Source organism: Mastigoproctus giganteus, chromosome 2, assembly GCF_048544385.1.
Source record: "Mastigoproctus giganteus isolate SK-2022 chromosome 2, ASM4854438v1, whole genome shotgun sequence".
Lineage (NCBI taxonomy): Eukaryota > Metazoa > Arthropoda > Arachnida > Uropygi > Thelyphonidae > Mastigoproctus > Mastigoproctus giganteus.
Genome location: NC_143576.1, coordinates 32729074 through 32749012, shown reverse-complemented (window position 1 = coordinate 32749012; position 19939 = coordinate 32729074). Strand labels below are relative to the sequence as shown.

At 39.4% G+C, this 19939-nt stretch overlaps 1 protein-coding gene across 8 annotated transcripts in view; it reads right to left on the bottom strand.

The window, feature by feature from the left end:
* Window positions 1-19939, bottom strand: part of LOC150089257 (semaphorin-2A-like) — a 1190084-nt gene that overhangs the window by 944158 nt on the left and 225987 nt on the right. Inside the window, exon 1 of one of the 8 annotated variants that reach the window (XM_090388668.1) lies at window positions 18468-18507. The exons of the other annotated variants lie outside the window; for them this stretch is intronic. The gene's annotated coding sequence lies outside the window, so the exon portion shown is untranslated. Of the gene's footprint in view, window positions 1-18467; window positions 18508-19939 lie in introns of those variants that run through there. 8 annotated transcript variants of the gene reach the window in all.

The window sequence follows — 19939 nt, the reverse complement described above, 5'->3', positions numbered from 1 at the left end:
CATTAATCAAGAAGCTAGAAAATGATAATAATAAATGATTAATTAATTAATTAAATAAATAAATATATATATATATATATATATATATATATTAACTATAAATATTTCAATATTTCCAGTGGTTAACTGTAATTCATGTTAACACTAGATATGTTTTGAGTTGTATATATGAATTTCGTTGAAGTGCAGCGAGTTGCCTGTTCTTGATATTAAAGTCTGGACACTTTATCCATATCAGAATCAAAAAAAAAAAAAAAAAGTCCAAGGAGTGAATCCAAATACAATATGCCATTAAATCAATCCAAGAGCCTTTCTCAAAAGGTGAAATCCTCTAATTGTGTTGTTAAGTTTTGTTAACAAAAGGAAATGATTATGTAGCCTATTCCAAAGGTCCCTATAGAACAACAGCGTTACAGAATGAAGTAAACAGATTTTACTCCAAGTATCTTTCTAAAATCAAGTTTCATTCAAGGTTTACTTCCGAAATTAAATTACAGTGGAAATCTAGGGAATTTAGATTTGCACTTTCCGGGGTAATGCGCAGCATACAAAAGAAAGACCAGAAATTCGAAGTTAAAAAAAATTTCAGTCTAAGACTTATTAGCATACAAATTACCAAAGTAAAAATAACATCAGCTTTCATTGTAGGAGATATGTTTGAATAAAAACACGAAATTACAGAAAGCAGATGCCCCTTGTCTTTTAAACGTGAGTGCAGCAAGATTTTTTTTTTTTTTTTTTTGAAAGCATGTTGGAAAGTTCGTTCGTCTGGTTAGTATATTCCTTGTAGACAAAATAAGTCAGTTATGGCTAATGAATCTTTTGTATTAGTGTGTGCTTGCTGACTATATTGAGAAACTACAGTGATGTTTAAGCAACAAAATGCAATATTAATTATAAGAAGAAAGTGCACGTAAACCATGAATAATATAGAGCAGAGGTAAACAAATTAAACGAAAATTAAAACGTTTTCGCTACATTTTCGCACGCGTCACTTTATAATTTTTTAATCTTCAATAAAGAAAGTAAAATAAATATCAAAAAACAACACCACTCGTTCACAATTTTACTGCTTCAAAAAGAAGTATATACTCTTCCGTTCTGTAATATCAGCTTAAAAAAAATACTATGATATTGTACCTCAGGGATCGGCAACCTTTTTGTAAGTACGAGCCGAGCTGTTTAGAGGTATATAGGTGTTTTACAGTTAACTGAAAGTAGCAAAAATTGATCAAGATATGTTAGGTTTGTTCGCTTTTAATAAACATTAATTATTAAGAATTCTACATATGCTTTCGGGAAAAAATATGCTTTCGGGAACTTTAAAATAGTAAATAATTTACTATTTTAAAGTTCTTACAAACTATAAAACAGTAAATTGAATAATGTAAGATGGACTTAATTATTTGTAAGACAAAGTTTTTTTTTTTTTTTTAATACCGTATTTTTGTATCTAATTACACAACAAAAAAAACAATGAAAATAGCAAACTAAATATAGCTTAGATTTTTGGTGTTATAGTTTAACAGTCCTAAAATGTATTCAGTTTATAAATTAAATTTAAAAAAATAATAATAATAAAAAAAATGTCAACATTAAAAAAAATTTTTTTTTTTTTTTTTTTAATGTTGACTAATAAAAGGATCTGCGGGCGAATTTTAAAAGCAGGAAAACAGATATTTGTGGGAAAGTCGGTGCAGATATGCATAACACTGACGCAAATGGTCATCGGTCATTCTTGAGAAAAATTTTGATTTTACAAATTTCATGCGTGAAAATGTTTGCTCAATAATGTGAGTGCTTTCCATAACAGTCAATATTTTATGCAAGTCTGATATTATGAAATTCTGAATCTGAGAGACACATTTGCCACATTGTGCCGAATATTTGAAAGGAAAGGGTTTCAGTTCATCATCAGGTTGCATGTCGATGAGTTCAAACAGATAAATTTCTGCTGCCTTTATTTCAAAGGTCGGGGGTTCTGAAGCAAGCGAGTACCTTCGGAGTGTTCCTCAAAACTCTGAAATCGTGTATAAAATTTCTTCTACAACTCTAACTTCGTCGGTAACTGTGCTACTGGAAGTTGAGCAGGTTTCTTTCACTCAAATGTTTAGCATGGAGTCTGATGCAATGATCTCCCTTTAGCCCACAATGGGTGTGATCAGGCGTGTCACTACTGCACCGCCGACCGGGCTAGCCGAGTGGGTAAAGTACCTGCCCGGCAACCCAAAGGTCGCGGGTTCGATTCCCGCCTCGGGCTTGGATCAAAGTACTGCAAAAACCTTGGGAGGTGCAATATGGCCACAGAAGCCGATGCGCCAATAACTACCAAATCAAAAAAAAAAAAAAAAAAAAAAAAACTACTGCACCTAGTTGAGTCCACTACAGTAAGAGGGAGGTTGTGCTCCTTTGAATCAGCTACAGCTAAAAGTGTTTTTTAAGTCGTGTTTAGCGTGATATTAGTGGATAATTAAACTGCATTTGAATGTCATACTAGATGAAAAAAGCTAATTTGTTGCGAAGTTGCAAGATGAAGGAACCATTTAAACATTTTTGATGTTAAAAACGTTTTTACTGGCGTTATTCCAAAAAAATTGTAACGAAAAACCGTCATGCGAAACGCGTTACGGAAGTGACGCTTTTCGCATGACGGTTTTTCAGCTTCCGCCAGAAGCGAAATATTATAACTTGTATTGCTGCAATCATACTTGTATGATGGCAACAATAATTTATCTTCTACTGGACCAAAGTTAATGAAATTTTGCACGGAGCTCTGAGCTCTATACTACACATCTTAGCTGTATACCAGAAGGAAAACGTTCAAACCTCTGAAAATTGCAGTAGTTTTTCCAGGATACTGGAAAATATGAACGAATGATCAAGGAAATTTTCTCACGTAATAAACGGGATAATGTGGACGTATAGCATATCATTGGAAAGCTAAGGATTTTAGAAACAGAAATATTAAGGTTTTAAGATACAAAAATACTTTCGGAAAGTGGGAACTGCGTTAATTCGAAAACGCACCTGGTTTCAAGTCACCTGGTGTTTTCAGATTGAACGTAATTTTCTTCTTTACAATTAAACTCTGAGGCTGGAAAACAGTTCTGGCACGTTTACGAAAACATTCTTCAACTTGGACATATTATTACATCTTTCGATAAATACTACATTCAGAAAGACACAACATGGCTCTGGCAGCCTATGTGTCGTTAAATTACACAACAACAACAAATACTACATGTAAGAGGCCGCCGTAGCCTAGTGGTCAGGCGCGCGGGTGCATAAGTACACGTGCCTTGAGTGACTACTGAATACGGTGCTGTTTCTTGTATTCTGTCTATCTTGTTAACTCCTCTGACCGTTTGGTCGTCCCGGAGTATAAACAGAAAAAAATTTATTTATTTAATGGAAAAACTATAGATGGAGTATTTAGTCGTGAACTAAAATCTCTTCAATGTAAAAATTATATATCCTACTTTAGTCATCACAGACCAATACTTTCAGTAACCGATATGTAATTATTATTATTAATAAAATAAAACATTTTAATATTATTATCCATGAATTTTATTAATATCTGAAAATTAAAACGTTTTTAACGCCTATGATTCTTAAATGTAAAACACGTTAAATATGCTAGCGGCAGGAGACGTTATGTATCAGGTACAGAATTTCATTCCCCCCCCCTTTGTTTTTAAGGAACAAGCCGGTCAGTCAAGTAAAATCACAATGTGGGCCGTAGGTTACCGACACCCTGCTCTAGCTGATTACTCTAGCCCTAAATATGCATAGTTTCGTATGGTGTGTGACATTGGTCGAAGGATCGACTTCTCCATTTTTGTACGGTGGAAAACTTCCCAAATTTTCAACTTCCCGACAAAAAATGAAAAAGGAAAATTGAACATCTGAAATTTTTACCCTTTCTGTGGGGTAGCTATTCCCAGCAAAAAAAACTGTCACTGTGAGTAAGTTGTTGTAGGGATTTTTAAGCGAATCAGCAAATTAGGCCTATTGCGCCGTGTATAATATATCTCTGTAAGCTGCGTGTGCTTTTGGTTGATTTGCTATTTGCAGTACGAAAAATCCGAGTTTCCGGGAGGAAAAACCATTCTACCTTCGCCTGAGACAGACTAACTCAGCCACGTTGTGAAAAAGGCCCATAAAAAATTTCATTTCTCTGGTCATTGATGAAATTCGAACTCAGGTCCTTTCAACCCAGTGTGGGAAAGGACGGCGATTACACCAAATGTGCTACTACGAGAGCTTGAAAACAAGGTTCAATCACCTACGTTAGGTGACCACTTTATTAGGTATGCCTATCCATTTCATGAAATAGAGCGGCCCCCTCCCCCATCAGTAACAGCATCACTAATTCGAACCATGCGACATAAAGCAGGCGGGCATATAATTGGGGGATTGTATCGCAGTTGTATTGTGCCTCTGCCTAGGCGGACGCCTAGGTTTTCTACATAGCCACCGTGATGTCAGGGAGCTAAAGTTGTACTTAAGTCATGCCAATCGTCTTATTGTGTATGTTGTATAATCTATCGTGAGCTAGTATTGTTTTGTGTTTTGCCTTGCATGACTGGCCACATGAAGGCGGGACAGATCAGTCCATCGCTGACGGAACTGCCCACTGTTAGACATATGCCAGAGACAGTCTGGCATATGCAAAGTCCTTGAAACTACTGCTGAAAGGAATGGGAAAGAATATGTAGGTGAAAAGTTCAGAAAACTAGAGAAGAGATGAGAACAATCCGGAGGGCAGAAAAGCGGAAAGAAGTTAGGAGGGTGAAGTAGACGATGTATGTTAGAGAATACACTGTGGGAAAGCAGGAGTAAAAAGCTAGGGTAGAGGGAGAAGAGAGCGGCAGATTTATATAGTCTCTTCTGATCTTGGTAACCAGGTTCTTTAGACTGGCTGCGATTGAGTGTACAAAGCTTTTATTTGAGGGGATAATAAAATGAATGAAGGTGGACTTCTCACAGTATTAAGTGAGGCTGACACTAAGGGTATAAATGCAAACTGAGGGAACGGAAGAGTATAACACTGGGTTGTAAGAAGTTTTTGTTTAGACCGCTAGTTCTTAATCACGGGAGTAAGTTTCTGTCATGGGTTGAGGCCGACGGCTTGGGGATATTATAGAGAAACATCTGCAGTTTTCTTTTTTATTTATTTATTATTTTTTAATGGTGCAGCAGAATCCTGACTTCCTTACACCGTATGGCCAATATTAGTATTCGTATTATTATCAGAATCGCTAAATGACAAGGAAGCGAATATTTTCTGCATCTGTCAGTGTGGGAGGGGAAGAACAATTCTCAACCATTAACACTTTCCACATTGCCAAAAGTGACTACCCAGTTCCGCTTTGAACTTTACCAAACTCTCTACCTGAATAAACATGGTAGGCAGTATATTCCAATAATCAACAACACGCTGCGGAAAGGTAAACCTCATGGGATCAGCCTTTGTTATTCCCCAAGATTTTATATTTCGACCCCAAGTTCTTGTTTTTCCTACAGCAAAAATACAGTATATCTCCTTCTACATTTTAGTGATCGCCTTCAGGGTCTTATGTACCTTAATCAGGTTTAAAAGTTCCTACCGACCATCATAAAAGTTTTATGACGATTAACTTTCCCTGTACTCCTAGAGCAATGTCATTAACAATGATTGCAAAGAAGTAGCCCCAACATGATCACAGAAGGACTCCATCCGCTATACTGGTCCGCCCTGAAAAATATAAGCTTATGACTTTTACTGCGCTCTGCACAAAATCTGTCAGAATATAAAAATTGTTTCTCTTTTGATGTGCACTTGTTCAACCTTAATTCGAAGACGTCATTTGACAACACGATACAATTAATGTGAAAATGTTTTCAACCGTTTCTGGGATTCAAACCGTTGCTGGATGTTCGCTGCGCTCGTCTTCCATATTCTCAAGATCATCCTCGAAACCTTTCAAACCAGCGAAAAACACAAGCGTCACATTCTCCAACCCGAAACAAAATTTTATGTTCGATTTTGGTTTCATCAGGTAACAGAATTATAAAGCTTTGAATAACACAACAGCTGTAACAAGCCTCAGTGCGAACGACTTTGGACACACAAATGACCTCGTAGAATAACTTAAGAATAATTAAGACAGGCGTAGGTTAAGCGCCGAAGGGCAATATACTGACGCCTCGTGGTTAAGGCTATGAGGCGTCAATATGCAGTGTCTGCAATTGTGAGCATTCTTCGGTTGGTTTGCTATTTGCTGGACGAAAAACCAGAGTTTGCGGGAGATAAAAAAAACATGCAACTCTCGCCAGAGGGCAAGTATCTCAATCATCTCAGCCAAGTTGTGGAAAAGCATATAAAAATTCCTCGCGTCATTGACGTTATGTGTTTTTTTTTAGGAGCATTAGCAACTAAGGCCATATTGCTCCGGGGATATGCGGTGGTCATTCCCTGACCTTTCCGCATCCTCCGTATTTGGCGGTCACGGACTCGAACCCCGGTCTAATCAAGAAGCGTGTGCTACGCACTGCTGTTCCTGCCCACCTGGCTATGGAGGCGCCAACGCGTCATTTATGGAATTCGAACTCAGACCTTATCCACCCACTGTGAGAGGACGGTGATTATAACCACTTGCAACCCGCGAAGGCAACCTTGTAGAGGGGAGCAGTCAGTCATCGTAGAGGGGAGACAGGTTAACTGCCACGGCGTTCTGCAATATGATCCTACGTGTCCTGCTATAAGTTGCAATGGTCTCAGACCTGGAAATTAATTCTCAAACCATGCATATTATGATACAGCCACATGACTGTTTACCATTGCAGTATGCTTTCTAACATCGGCTCAACCAGGATTTTGCTGTCTGTCGATTTCTGTCTTGGAGTGTTTTCCAGATATAGCCAACTGATTATGTATATTGCTTCAAGTGCCGTTGCAGATTTTTTTTTTTTTTTTTCCTGTTCAGAAACGTTGAGTCAAAGTTTTATTTATAACAATCGCTCTTCACGCCTAGTCTTGGCTGTCAAGCGGATTTCCAAATTTCATCAGAGTGAAAGAGAACACCTGAACATTTTATTTATTTATTTTTTAAACCTGACTGAATATCCTCTCACACTCAACATTGTTATGAGCAATTGTTAAAACACAAACAAAGGCTTCAGATAATTTGTTATATTTCATATTTCCTTCTACGCGGGCAACACAGTCAATATAATCACCATCCTCTGCCCACACCAAGTGGAAAAGACCAGAATTTGGATCCCGTCAATAACAAGAGGAATTTTATGGGCCTTTTCCAAAGCTGAACTAGTCCATTTCAGGCGAGGGTGAGGTGACATGGATTTAGTCCCCGAAACTCGGGGTTGTCGTTCAGCAAACAGTCAATTCGACCACAGAACACAGGCTATTTACAGACATATACAGGTTGATTCACTACAAGTGCGACAAACTTGCAGGAAGTGTAGGGAGCACAAAGACGAATCGGAATCACATAGCATTGCAGGGTTCGAAATGCCTTGGTCATGCAGTAGAGGACGTTGAACGGGAGGTCGCGTGAACAGCGATCCCGCTGGAAGTCAGCATTTGCGAACCGGTTCCCGAGGCAGTAGGATGGACGAGTATTCAAACGTTGAACTGGCCGACATGCACCTCGCATATGGAGCTGCGGACTGTAACGGGCGCGCCGCTCTACACTTGTACCAGGAACGTTTCCTGCACAGGCGTGCTCCTCATCATACGATTTTTGCACATGTGCACAGAAGGTTACGTGAGAGTGGTTGTTTCACGAGAGGTACCATGAATCGAGAGCGAACGACGAGGACGCCAGACAGTCCTACGTCTTGCAGAAGTCAATCCGAGTACGAGTACTCGAGAGATAGGCCAACGATTGGGTATTTCCCAATCCACTGTATGGGGGATACTGTCAACAAACCAAATGAGTTCATACCATCTGCAACGCGTCCAATCATTGGAGCCTGCGGATTATTCACTCCGGAGGACTTTTGCTACTTGGTTTCTTCAACAGAGTGCGGCAGACAGCGCATTTGCTGCGTCCGTATTGTTCACGGATGAGGCAAGTTTCACAAGAGAGGGAACCTTCAATCAACATAACGCCCATTTGTGGGCTTTGGAGAACCCCCATGATACGCGAACACGTGCAACTCAACACCGTTTCTCTGTCAATGTTTGGGCCGGCATTGTTGGTAACCACCTCATTGGACCGTACTTTCTGCCCCCTCGTCTGAACGGTAGGGCATACTTGATCTTTCTACAGCAAGTCCTGCCCGAACTTATTGAAGAAGCACATGTTCCTCAGTCGCTGCGCCGCTCAATGTGGTTCCAGCATGATTACACCAATGACGTCCGCCAACACCTAAACGTTACATTTGGACAGCATTGGATAGGTCGTGGTGGTCCGGTTCATTGGCCTGCTAGATCGCTGGACCTATCTTGCCTGGACGTCTTCTGCTGGGGTCAAATGAAGACACTGGTGTACGAGATCCCCGTTGATTCAGTTGAAGACCTCGTCGCTCGCATCTCTGTAGCTGCCGGGGAGATTCGAGACACGCCAGGAATCTTCCAGAACGTTAGGGGATTCCATGCGGCAACGCTGTGAAGCCTGTGTGACTGCTTCTGGTCGAACTTTCGAACACCTTCTGTAGCATGGCTTTTTGCCAATGTAAAACTTGTAATTAAAATGATTTCTGTTACACTAACGAGTTGCTATTCCTGTTCTTTTTCTTTGCTTCTTTTTTCACGCGACCTCCCGCATGACGAAGGCATTTCGGACCCTGCAATGCTATGTGATTCCGATTCGTCTTTGTGTCCCTTACACCTCCTGCAGGTTTGTCGCACTGGCAGTGAATCACCCTGTATATACAGCGCAATATGATCAAAATCGCTGATGCGCCTAAAAATCTACCCATACAAAAACCTGCAACGTTTTTCACTTTCATACTGAAGGACTGCCTAACATCAGTTCTCTCTTTCCCAATAACTTCAGGTAAGTTCACACAATGAAACTGACAGAAATGATATGCGAGTCACAAACATCTGTTGCTTCATCTATTTATTTATTATCAATGATACTGAAAAGTACTGGAAATATGTTCACAAAATCTTTCGAATGTGAAAATGATGCCTTGCGAATTGATTAAAATTTGCGCTACCTCACCATTTATAAGAACGTATTTCAGTGGAAACTAGTACGCCACGTAGTCACATGCAGCAATAAAGTACCGCACTTTCTCACTGAGCAATAGTACAGAATCATCTCTGGTTTTACATTCTCCATGACCTTGACAGTACAACTGCTTATGAAAAGTCACAATCATCCTTCTGATTTAGTCGGCTGTTATAATTAACTTCCAAAAGGGAAACAGAAGATTAAACCACTGTTGATCTAACAAATTTACATTTCATATTCTTTAACATATCAAGGAGTAATGACCTCAGTAAATTTAATGAACTCTACACTATGTTCTCATTTTCAAACGTTGGCATAACATTTAAAGTGAAAAGTAAAATGATTTAGAGCCAGAACAGAGGAACATGAACAGGCTTTTTGGTACGTGTGAGGAAAGCCTGTTTAGAGTTATCAACTACGTTGGCATAATATTTAAAGTGAACAAGCAAATGCTTTATTCAAGAGAGAGGAACATGAACAAACTTTCCACACATGTATAACCTAGAGTTATCTGCTTGCGTGGATTGTTTTGATTATATGCAACAGAAGTTTGTGATTTAAAAGTTCATTCCTTAAGGAATGAACTTTTAAATCACAAAGCTTTTTTTTTTCCCTTCCACAACTTCTTTTGTATCATGAACTGCTAAATGAGTCAGTGCCACTGACTAGCAATTGCTTGTTACATTTTAGTTTTTCTTCTACCTTTTTTTTTTTATTTGATAACTTTAAAAAGTGCTCCTGCGGTTTTTCCAGACTTGTAGGAAATGCCATTGTCCTAACAGTCCAGTTAAAACATTTCTCCAAAGATAGCCAACGTTTACTCACATGCTTCAAAACCTTTTTTTACTTCAGTGGCATAGATTAATTGAAACTGGGGTTTTTTTTTTTTTTTTTCTGTCTTTCCTTTTTTGCACTTCTTTCTTGATAGCGCTACGTGTCCATCAAATATTCATCAAATTCAGAGGAAGGCATGCATCCTCTTTTCACTGCACAAATTAATCAGACAACAAGGATGGTCTGTTACCACTAAAGTGCTTAATCTCAATTTTTAAAAATCCTTACTACTTGCAGTTTTAGGCCTACCAAAACAGGGTCATTGTCAACGTTAAGTGTCAGATAGTTTTCTAAAGGAATCCGATACTTTTTACATCAAGATTGGTAGCCGAGTAGTCAACGCGAGAGTAGAGCAGCAAACACATTTGAGTGGAACGTGGTTCAAAACCCATGTGACGGCTAAATAGGGTTAACGATTAAATAGATAGGGTTAATGACTAAATAGATAGGGTTAATGACTAACTATAAACGACCTGTGCATTTGTGGTCGAGCTGGAGTATAAACAGATTTTAGGATGCCCATTACCGTACTCCGAAGAGTCACCTTTCAACACTGGCACTGACACTAAGCTGTATTCGATCTGATGTTATTTTCCAAAACCACCACTTCTTTCCCCCACTGTCCGATTTCACTAAGGATGCCTGCTGTTTTTGTTCTTCCATATGAATATTTTTTTCGCTACTTCACACTATACTGGAGACACATTTCTGGGAAATGAGCATGTATGATCACCAAAACATGCATGATCACACAAAACAAAGATTCTGTTCTAATATAAGCGATGCGAATTTGAATTCATCACGTGTGATACTTATCTTTACTTTCAAAAGTGTGCGTGTTAAGCGCCACGGCAACTAAGACTATGAGGCATCAGTATATTGTGTCTGAAAATGGCATGTACTATGTCGTCAATGTATTGTTTACTGGGCGAAAAAACCGAGTTACAGGAAACAGAACCATTCAACCCTCACGTCAGACCAATTAACTCAGTCATGTTGTGTAAAAAAGGCCGTTAAAAAATCCTCGATTCACTGACGGGATTCGAACTAAGCCCTCTGCCTTCGTGGGTAACACAGTTGATAGAATCGCTTTCAACCTGGGTTGAAAAGACCTGAGTTCCATTCCCGTCGATGACGTGAGGAATTTTTATGGGACTTTTTTCGCAATATGGCTGAGTTCGTCGACCTCAGGAGAGAGCAGCAATTTTTTTTTTTTTTTTTTTTTCTCTCCAGGAAACTGGGGTTTTTCGTCCAGCAAACAGAAAATCGATCACAAAACACACGCAATTTAGTCGCTGATGCCCTTAAAAAAGAAAAATTAGGCATTTTCCAGCCAGCGTAAATGGGCGGTGGTTACAACTAGGGCTTGCAATACTGGGATCCCGGTCATTTTTTTCCGGTATTGATACAAAAAATACCGATTTTTTGATACTAATTTAAAAAAATAATTGCTTATAATTTAATCACATAAAGGTTATAAAATCACCTTTATGTGATTATGACGTCGTTATCTCTACTAGCTAATGTTCGATAAATCATCGATAGGACACCATACAACATTGCAACCTGTCCACAATTCTCGGACAACTTCATGTCTGACCGTATCGTAACTCCCAAGTCCCGTTTCTCCACTACTGACTTTAGTTCAACTCCACCAAGTGTATAAGTTATTTTGGGGTTGCTGTTCCCGAGGTGTAAGACTTTGCATTTTGCTGAATTAAAGCATAGCTGCAACTTTTCTGACCATCCCGAAAGTCTATCTTTGTCACTCTGAAAAAGCTCTGCTTGGCGGCGATCATTAAATACTCTATCATCTTTACATCATCTGCAAGTTTAGACCTCACCCCCTCCATCCCTTCATAGATGTCATTTAAGATAATCAAAAACAACAGTGGTCCTAATACTGATCCTTGGGGAACCTCACTTCTTACATTAACCCAATCTGAGGAATAACCATTTATCACAACCCTCTGCGTGGTGCCCTCAAGCCATCGTGCTATCCATCATCTAAGGATTTTCCCTATGATTCCAGCCTGCTACAACTTATAAAGTAACCACTAATGTGGGACTGAGACAAATGCTTTGCTGAAATCCAAATAAACAATGTCGAAATTCTTCCCAAAGTCCAGCTCTTCAGTGACCCTGTCAAAATAGCTAACCAGATTAATTAAACATGATTTTCCCTTTATAAAATCATGCTGTGTATCCTACAGAATTCCATTTCCATCTAAATGATCCTGAATTCCACTCTTTATCATTGCCTACATGGTTTTCCCCACTACTGAAGTTAGACTGGCTGGTCGGTAATTTCCCATTACACTCCTAGAACTGCCTTCCTGTTACAATTTACACCAATCCAACGGAATCTCTCCTGAGTCTAGTGATGCTCTCATAACTAGCCTTAATGGTTCAATGTACTCACTTGCCGCCTCCTTTAAGATTATAGGGTATATGCCATCAACCACAGAAGCCTTACTCGCCTATAGGCGCGAAAGTTCTCATTAAGTAATCATTTGAAATTTCAACATCATTAATTATATATTTTTTTCAACTTCACTTCAATAATATAATGAGTTCATCTGCAACTTCAGCTGTGGTATCTAATAATAAGGGCCCAATCTGATTTGTCCTTCTGTTCTTTGCATTTATATATGTGAAGAATTCCTTAACTGCACTCTTTGCTCTCTTCTTGATTCCTTATCCCCACTCTTTGCTCTCTCCCAGACTCAATAAAGATACTATAGTGAAAAATTATACTTCGCTGAATAAAACGTCTTCCTCCTTCAGAAAATGATGAAGATAATTCAACCAGGGAAGAACAACAGGGAACAGAACATCAGTGTTCCGCAAATTCTTTCCAAAATAAGAAATTGCCTGACTCCAATGAGATTTTAAAATATGAACTTGAGTCGGAAATTAATGAAATACATTTAACTATTTTTGCTAAAAAAGTTCAAAGCCTAGAAAATATGGACTGAGATCATCTACGATTATCTCAGTACAATAGTACCAGAATAGAATCCGAAAGGGCGTTTTCTGCCGCTAATCATATATGTAACAAAATTAGATCCATTTTAAACGATCATACTATTGATTGCTTATGTTTCTTAAGAGCTCACTTTATTCGGACAGGTAGTGTGGATGCTTAAACATAACTAAACTTTGCAGTAACAATAAGTATTTATTTTTTTTTTTTCGTTTTTAGAATAACTGTATTTTAATGATTTTTTTCCGAATATTTATTATTGCAATAAAAGTTTATTTAAAACATGAATTCAAGTAATTACAGTACTTGTTTTTTTTTTTTTTTCCTTACTTTATTGCACCTAATTGTCATCAAAATTTATTGAGAAAAACGTTTGTTTTTGGAATACCGGTATCCCGGTTTCATAAATTAAAAATACCGAAATACCGGTATTAAGATTTTTACCGGTATTGTAAGTCCTAGTTACAACCACTGTACTACGTGTAAGGGTTTCACACTGAAATGCTGCGTCTATTTTGCATTTCTTTCTTTGCACTGCACTTTATTCTTATGTTTAATTTGCAAATGTCTGCTTTTTAGAGACAAAGCTAGCTTTCCCAGATTTCACAACAGACTGAAATTTTTGCGATTAAGTCTTGTTAGACTATTTTTTCGCACCTTGCTAAATGACATTGTTAAATCAAATTTATCTTTGTACAACCACACAAATAAAATACAATTTAGCATTACAGTATATTCAACATTTGATTTTGCTTGCTCCACATATCATATGACAATCCTTACCTATGGTTACATTCTATACTGTCCAACCTGTGCTGTCTGAAGAATTTCTTCCCAAGCAACACAGTCAACCTTTTCAATTCACTGGCAATAGACCCTGTGAAATATTCCGAAAGCAAGCAGTACAGAGTGACGAGACTCTCCGAAGCGCACAGCTTACTTCAATTACAGAGTGGGAACCCCCCCCCCCCCACCCGAGGAAACTATTTGGATAAAGAAGATAGAATGACCAGCATGAAATGACTTTTGAACATCTACTTTTGTATCAGACTGTAAATAATTTCCCCTTTTAATTTTGTCAATAATTTCATTTTGTAAATAATATTGTAAATATACGCACTTATGTAAATTTTATAAATAACTGCAATTCTTGCATTTTTGTTCACCGGTCGTCTGTGTAAAAGGGGTGTTAGCAAACACTTACTACAATAATAAACGGATTTAATAAGTAAATAAAAAAATAAATATGCAACACATACCAGCAGACATGACATACATATTAACAACTAAATCCCATACGTGCCTCCAGGACCTAGGCCCATTTGCACCAGCAGACAAGCAGACATGATAGCCAATTAATTAACTAGATACAAGAAACTGGTATTTTTTTTTTTTTTTTTTTTTTAACAATTAAATATCTGTATTTGTCAAAGATTTGTTTACAGCACAAATAAAAATAAAATAAAATAAATTTTCTGTTTATACTCCGGCACGACAACGAAGTCAGTAGAGTTTACAATAAATCGTCAATACAAATATTTATCGTATTTAGTAGTCACAGGCTTGAACGCCAGTCCACTCAAGGAACGCGTGCTATGCACTCTCGGTCCTGTGTACTCGGCTACGTCGTCTCAATACGGATTCCATGCATAATTCGCAGATTTCTTTATTATTCCAAATTTAGCGACGAGTGACACCTTTTTTATTTTTTAAGGGGACGGATAAAACTTTTACAAAGCAAGCAGGAGTATCCTTCGTAAATTCAGATTTTCAAAGATATGAAGATGATCAGGAGGTATATAAAAGTGAGGTTCAATATTTAAAGTTTGATATATTTTATAATTGAATTTAAAATTTTAAGCTTCCAGCACTTCACTATAATAACATATGTTATTTTAGTGAAGTGCTGGTATCAACTCCAAGCTGGTAGTTACTCCAGATCACAGAAGACTTCAGCACTAACATCAGCATGCAATTTGGCCTAAACAAATATAAGATCCTTGGATTGCATTAGGGAAATCTATTCGGCCTAAACTGCCAGATAAAGACCGGTGAAGAGATTGAAGCCATGACAATGGGACAGACTTACAAATATCTGGGGGTGATGCAGACTCAACAACTAGAGCACAAGAAGATCAAAGGCCGCCTCACTGAGAAACACTAACAGAGCCTGAGAAGCCTGCTAAAATCGAAGCTGAGCGGCGGGAACATGATCAGAGCCATAACCACTACGCAATCCTTGATATATACAGACTCCTTAAGCGCAATCACTGCCATTCAATATGCTTTTTGTCCCTCTCACCCCATTCTTAAAGAGATCCGATCTAAGTTACTTCACTATCAAACAGTCAATCAGAAGGTTACCGTCTGCTGGATCCCTGGTCATGTTGGCATCTCAGGCAACGAACATGCGGATGCTGCTGCAACGCATCCCGACTCTGGATCTTCCAGACAAATAAAAGTTCCCTACACCGATCACAAATCTGTCATTAAAACAACATGCAGGAAACAATGGTCTCTCCTTTGGAAAACTCGAACCAATAATAAACTACTGCAGATAAAAAAAGAGCCACAACTGTGGACATCTAGTTCCAGGAGAAGCAGGCGACAAGAAGTGATTCTAGCAAGGCTCCGCATCGGCCATTCGCATCCAACTCACCTGTTTTTGCTTATGGGAGAGAATCCTCCTCAGTGTTTCTTCTGTCAGTCGCAGCTAACAATAAAACACATCCTCACAGAATGTCCCCAACTTTCAATCAGAAAATCAAGCTTTAGCTCCCTGTCCAACTTAAAGGAACCCTTAACCTTATTTCATATTCTTGGCAATGAAGCAAATTTCGAGGAACTGTTTAATTATTTGAAGCACATAAATCTGTATGATAGACTGTGATCAAAGTGACAAACAAATCATGAACAGGCACAATATGGCCCAAGAGGCCCTTGTGCCAAAAAAACCCAATACAACAACAACAATTACGCAATCCCAGTACTACCGTACTCCATCAGAATCATAAACTGCACCAAAGAGATCGATCAGGATAATGATGACCAAGAGCCGCCAACACCAGCGAAGTCAGCCATCGAAAATCTGACCATAGCCCGAAAAGGAGGAGTGAGTTAAACATACCTCACTGAATAACAGAAGACAATTAGGAATCTGAGGGATTACTTTCAGGAAAACAGCGCCAATCTACCAAGCCATAAGGAAGAGACACGTCAGTGGGATCTTCTTGTTGAGGAGTTCCCACTCACACAGACAGAAGAAACAAAGACAGAAAGACGCGCGAAGAAGGTCCATGACAGCATGACAGACACTACAGTGTCTGTCATGGAATGACCTCCATCAAGAGCTAAATAGATAAAATGGCTTCGAACGCACAGCCCATGAGTGGAAGGCGCTTCCATGAGACGGGACTCATGCTCGCCATCCAAGTTAATCAACACCAAGAAATACATCGCCAAGGATCCTGGTATAACAAAATGACACACGGCCCTCGTGGGTAGCACAATTGGAAGGATCACCGTGCTCCCCACACCGGGTGGAAAAGACCTGAGTTCGAATCCCCTCAATGACGGGAGGAATTTTTATGGGTCTTTTTCACAACATGGCTAGGTTAGTCGGTCTCAGGCGAGAGTAGCATAGTTTTTTTTCTCCCGGAGACTCGGGTTTTTCGTCCAGAAAACAGAAAATCGACCTTAGAACAAATGCAATTTACAGACAATATATACGGAGCAACATGGCTTTAGTCACCGATGCTCCTAAAAACTTAACAACAACAACAGATGACACACGTCAACGATTCCACCTGGCCAAGAAACAATCCAGCATCATGACTGTGGGAACAAGGGAAATCACATAGACGAAGTACACTCATAGACAAGAACAGTTATTCAAGAAAATACATAAGAAGGTAAAGCAAAAATACCAGTTGATGAAAGAAAATGCACCGTATTACAAGTACGAGCATCGCGCCGTACTAGAGACTCTATACTGGTCTGTGATGGAAAGTGGTTACAACACTGGACTACCAGCCTGACGGACCTGGGTTCGAGTTTCGCTTTGGTGGAAACGAACCAGTCTCCATCACGCTAGGAGACCGGTATTATAATATTAGTAATAAATTACAACAATAATAATAATAAACATCGCGAAAGTCGTTTCAACTAAACCCGCCTACCCCAAGGTACAAGTTACGGCTGAGACATATATTGGCGCCATTTGGTGTCGGCCACAAGAACTAACATTACAACTGGACGTAATTCTAAGCTAAACAGGTCCATAGATGGATGATGATGCCGAAGATAAGTAATAATCATGCTGCATCGAGTGTGGCGCAGAATAAAGTCACACGCGTATCAGGCCTTAGGCAGAGGGACGCCTCGAAAACTCGGAGACAGTCTCCCTAGGAAGACAGTGGAGCCAGTGGCGCTGTCCTCAGTTTGGCTACCACAAGGGAAGGGCAGGACTAACCAGCCCAGCCAACTGTGCTTCCTATGCAACTGCGCTAGTGACCACCCCGGAAGGAAAAAAACGCCAACGCATGAAGTGGAGAATCGATATGAATACGTACATATTACGAAATAACCAAGCTAGAGACCGGTATGACAATGTACAAGTCTAGACTACATGCCAGGTGGTTGGAATGATTCCCGGCTATTCAGGTCACCGAACGGTGAACAGCTGATCAGAGAAGGCCCATCGTCAGAGCAAACTGATAGCTCCTCCAATCTTTGAAAAAATTAAGCAGTACGTGAGCTACCAATTACAAAGAACAAAGAATGTGGACAACATGGAACCAGAGAAGGAAGAAAACGCCAACGCATGAAGGGGAGCATCGATATGAATACGTACATCATGCGAACATATTACGAAATAACCAAGCTAGACTGATATGACAATGTACAAGTCTAGACTACATACCAGGTGGTTGGAATGATTCCCGGCTATTCAGGTCACCGAACGGTGAACAGCTGATCAGAGAAGGCCCTTCGTCAGAGCAACCTGATAGCTCCTCCAATCTTTGAAAAAATTAAGCAGGATGTGAGCTACCAATTACACAGAACAAAGAATGTGGACAACATGGAACCAGAGAAGGAAGTGCAAGAAGAAATAGAACCCAGAGCAGCTGAAGGGGTAAGAGACGAGGTCATGATATCCAGAATAGAAGACGAGTGGAAGAAGGCCCTAACAGAATTCGAAGGAATGGACTCCACAAAGACCCACGTGATACCGAAGCAGAGACCCAATAGAATCCTTGCGGCAATTCACAGATGTAATGAAATTATGCCCCATAATAATTTCGATTAATTTACTGCATAATAGACATGATGCATTTGCATTAACTTATATGTCTGCAAATTTTAGCGCTATCCGAGGCTTTTGCCCTGAATCACTATTAAGTAATGAATAATCAGTTTAATATACACTGTGCTCTCACTTTATTAGGTACACCTACCTAGTAGTGTGTTGAGCCTCCTTTAGCCTTCAAAACAGCCTTAATTCGTCTAGGCATGGATTGAACAAGATGCTGAAAACATTGTGCAGGAATGGAGTACCATAGACATGAGTGTGTCACGCAGTTCCTTGAGATTTGACGGAGGTATAGGCCTGCACCGAACAGCCCTTTCCAGCTCATCTCAAATATGTTCAATAGGATTGCGATCCGCGGACTGAGCGAGTCACTGCACCAAAGAAAAGTCATTGTCATGTTCCTGGAACCATTCCATAGTGATTCGGGCTTTGTGCATCGGTGCATTATCCTGCTGGAAGTAACCATCTGACTGAGGATAAACTGTAAATATGAACGGATGCACTTGGTCAGCAACGATGTTTAGGTACGATGTGGCATTCAGACGTGAATCTATGGGTATCAATGGATCCAATGTGTGCCAAGAAAACATTTTCCACACCATAACACTGCCCCCACCACTTTGTACATTAGTCGTCAGACATAACGGGTCCATGGATTCATGTTGGTTTTGCCAAATTCTGAGCCTTCCATCAACATGATGCACCAGGATCTTCGAATCGTTAGACCAAGCAACTGTTCTCCAATCCTCGATAGTCCAGTGCTGGTGTTGCTGTGCCCACAGGAGGCGTGCTCTCTTGTTCTTAATTAATAACAAAGGTACGCGATGTGGCCTCGGCTGTTGTAGCCCATTCGCGACAAAGTGAGACTAGTGGTCCGTTGCGATATTTTGTTCTCCGCACCAAGTTTGTGTTCTGACGTGATGTGCGACATTGTGGCCCGTCTGTTTGCTTGCACCATTCTAGCCATCCTCCTCTGACCTCTCTCTCACATCAACAAGCGATTTTCTTCTACAGGAGTGCCGTTGAGTTGTTTTCTGTTCGTTGCATCATTCTCGATACACCCTTGAAACTGTGGTGCATGAAAAGTTCAGGAGAACTGCCGTTTCAGAGATGCTTTGTCCAGCACGTCTTGTACCTACTACGATGCCACATTCGAAGTCCGTTGGATCACTCCTTTTCCCCATTCTTGCTACGGTTTGTACGCTGAACTGATACGACAGAGGTTGTTCTGCTGCATTTATATCCACAACTGTGGTCATGTGACTTGCAATGTTGTGGGACAAACCATTTGTAAGCACAGCAGGGCTGTACCTAATAAAGTGACAGCACAGTGTATATAAGGAGTTATGTTATATACAGCACAATTTCCATGATGTCTCTTTCTGGAGTAAGTGGCATGAATTATTAATAAATTAAATCGGTCAAGTTTTTTAATTTTGTTATAATAAATGTTAGGTCAAAAGTATGCGAATAAATATCAATAATCACTATTATTGCATACATACATATATACACATTACTGGTGATCCTAATGTGCGATATACAACAATACGCCTTGTACATATTTAACACTTTTAATAAATTTTTAAGTATCGAGTTTTAATTGTGTATTTCCTA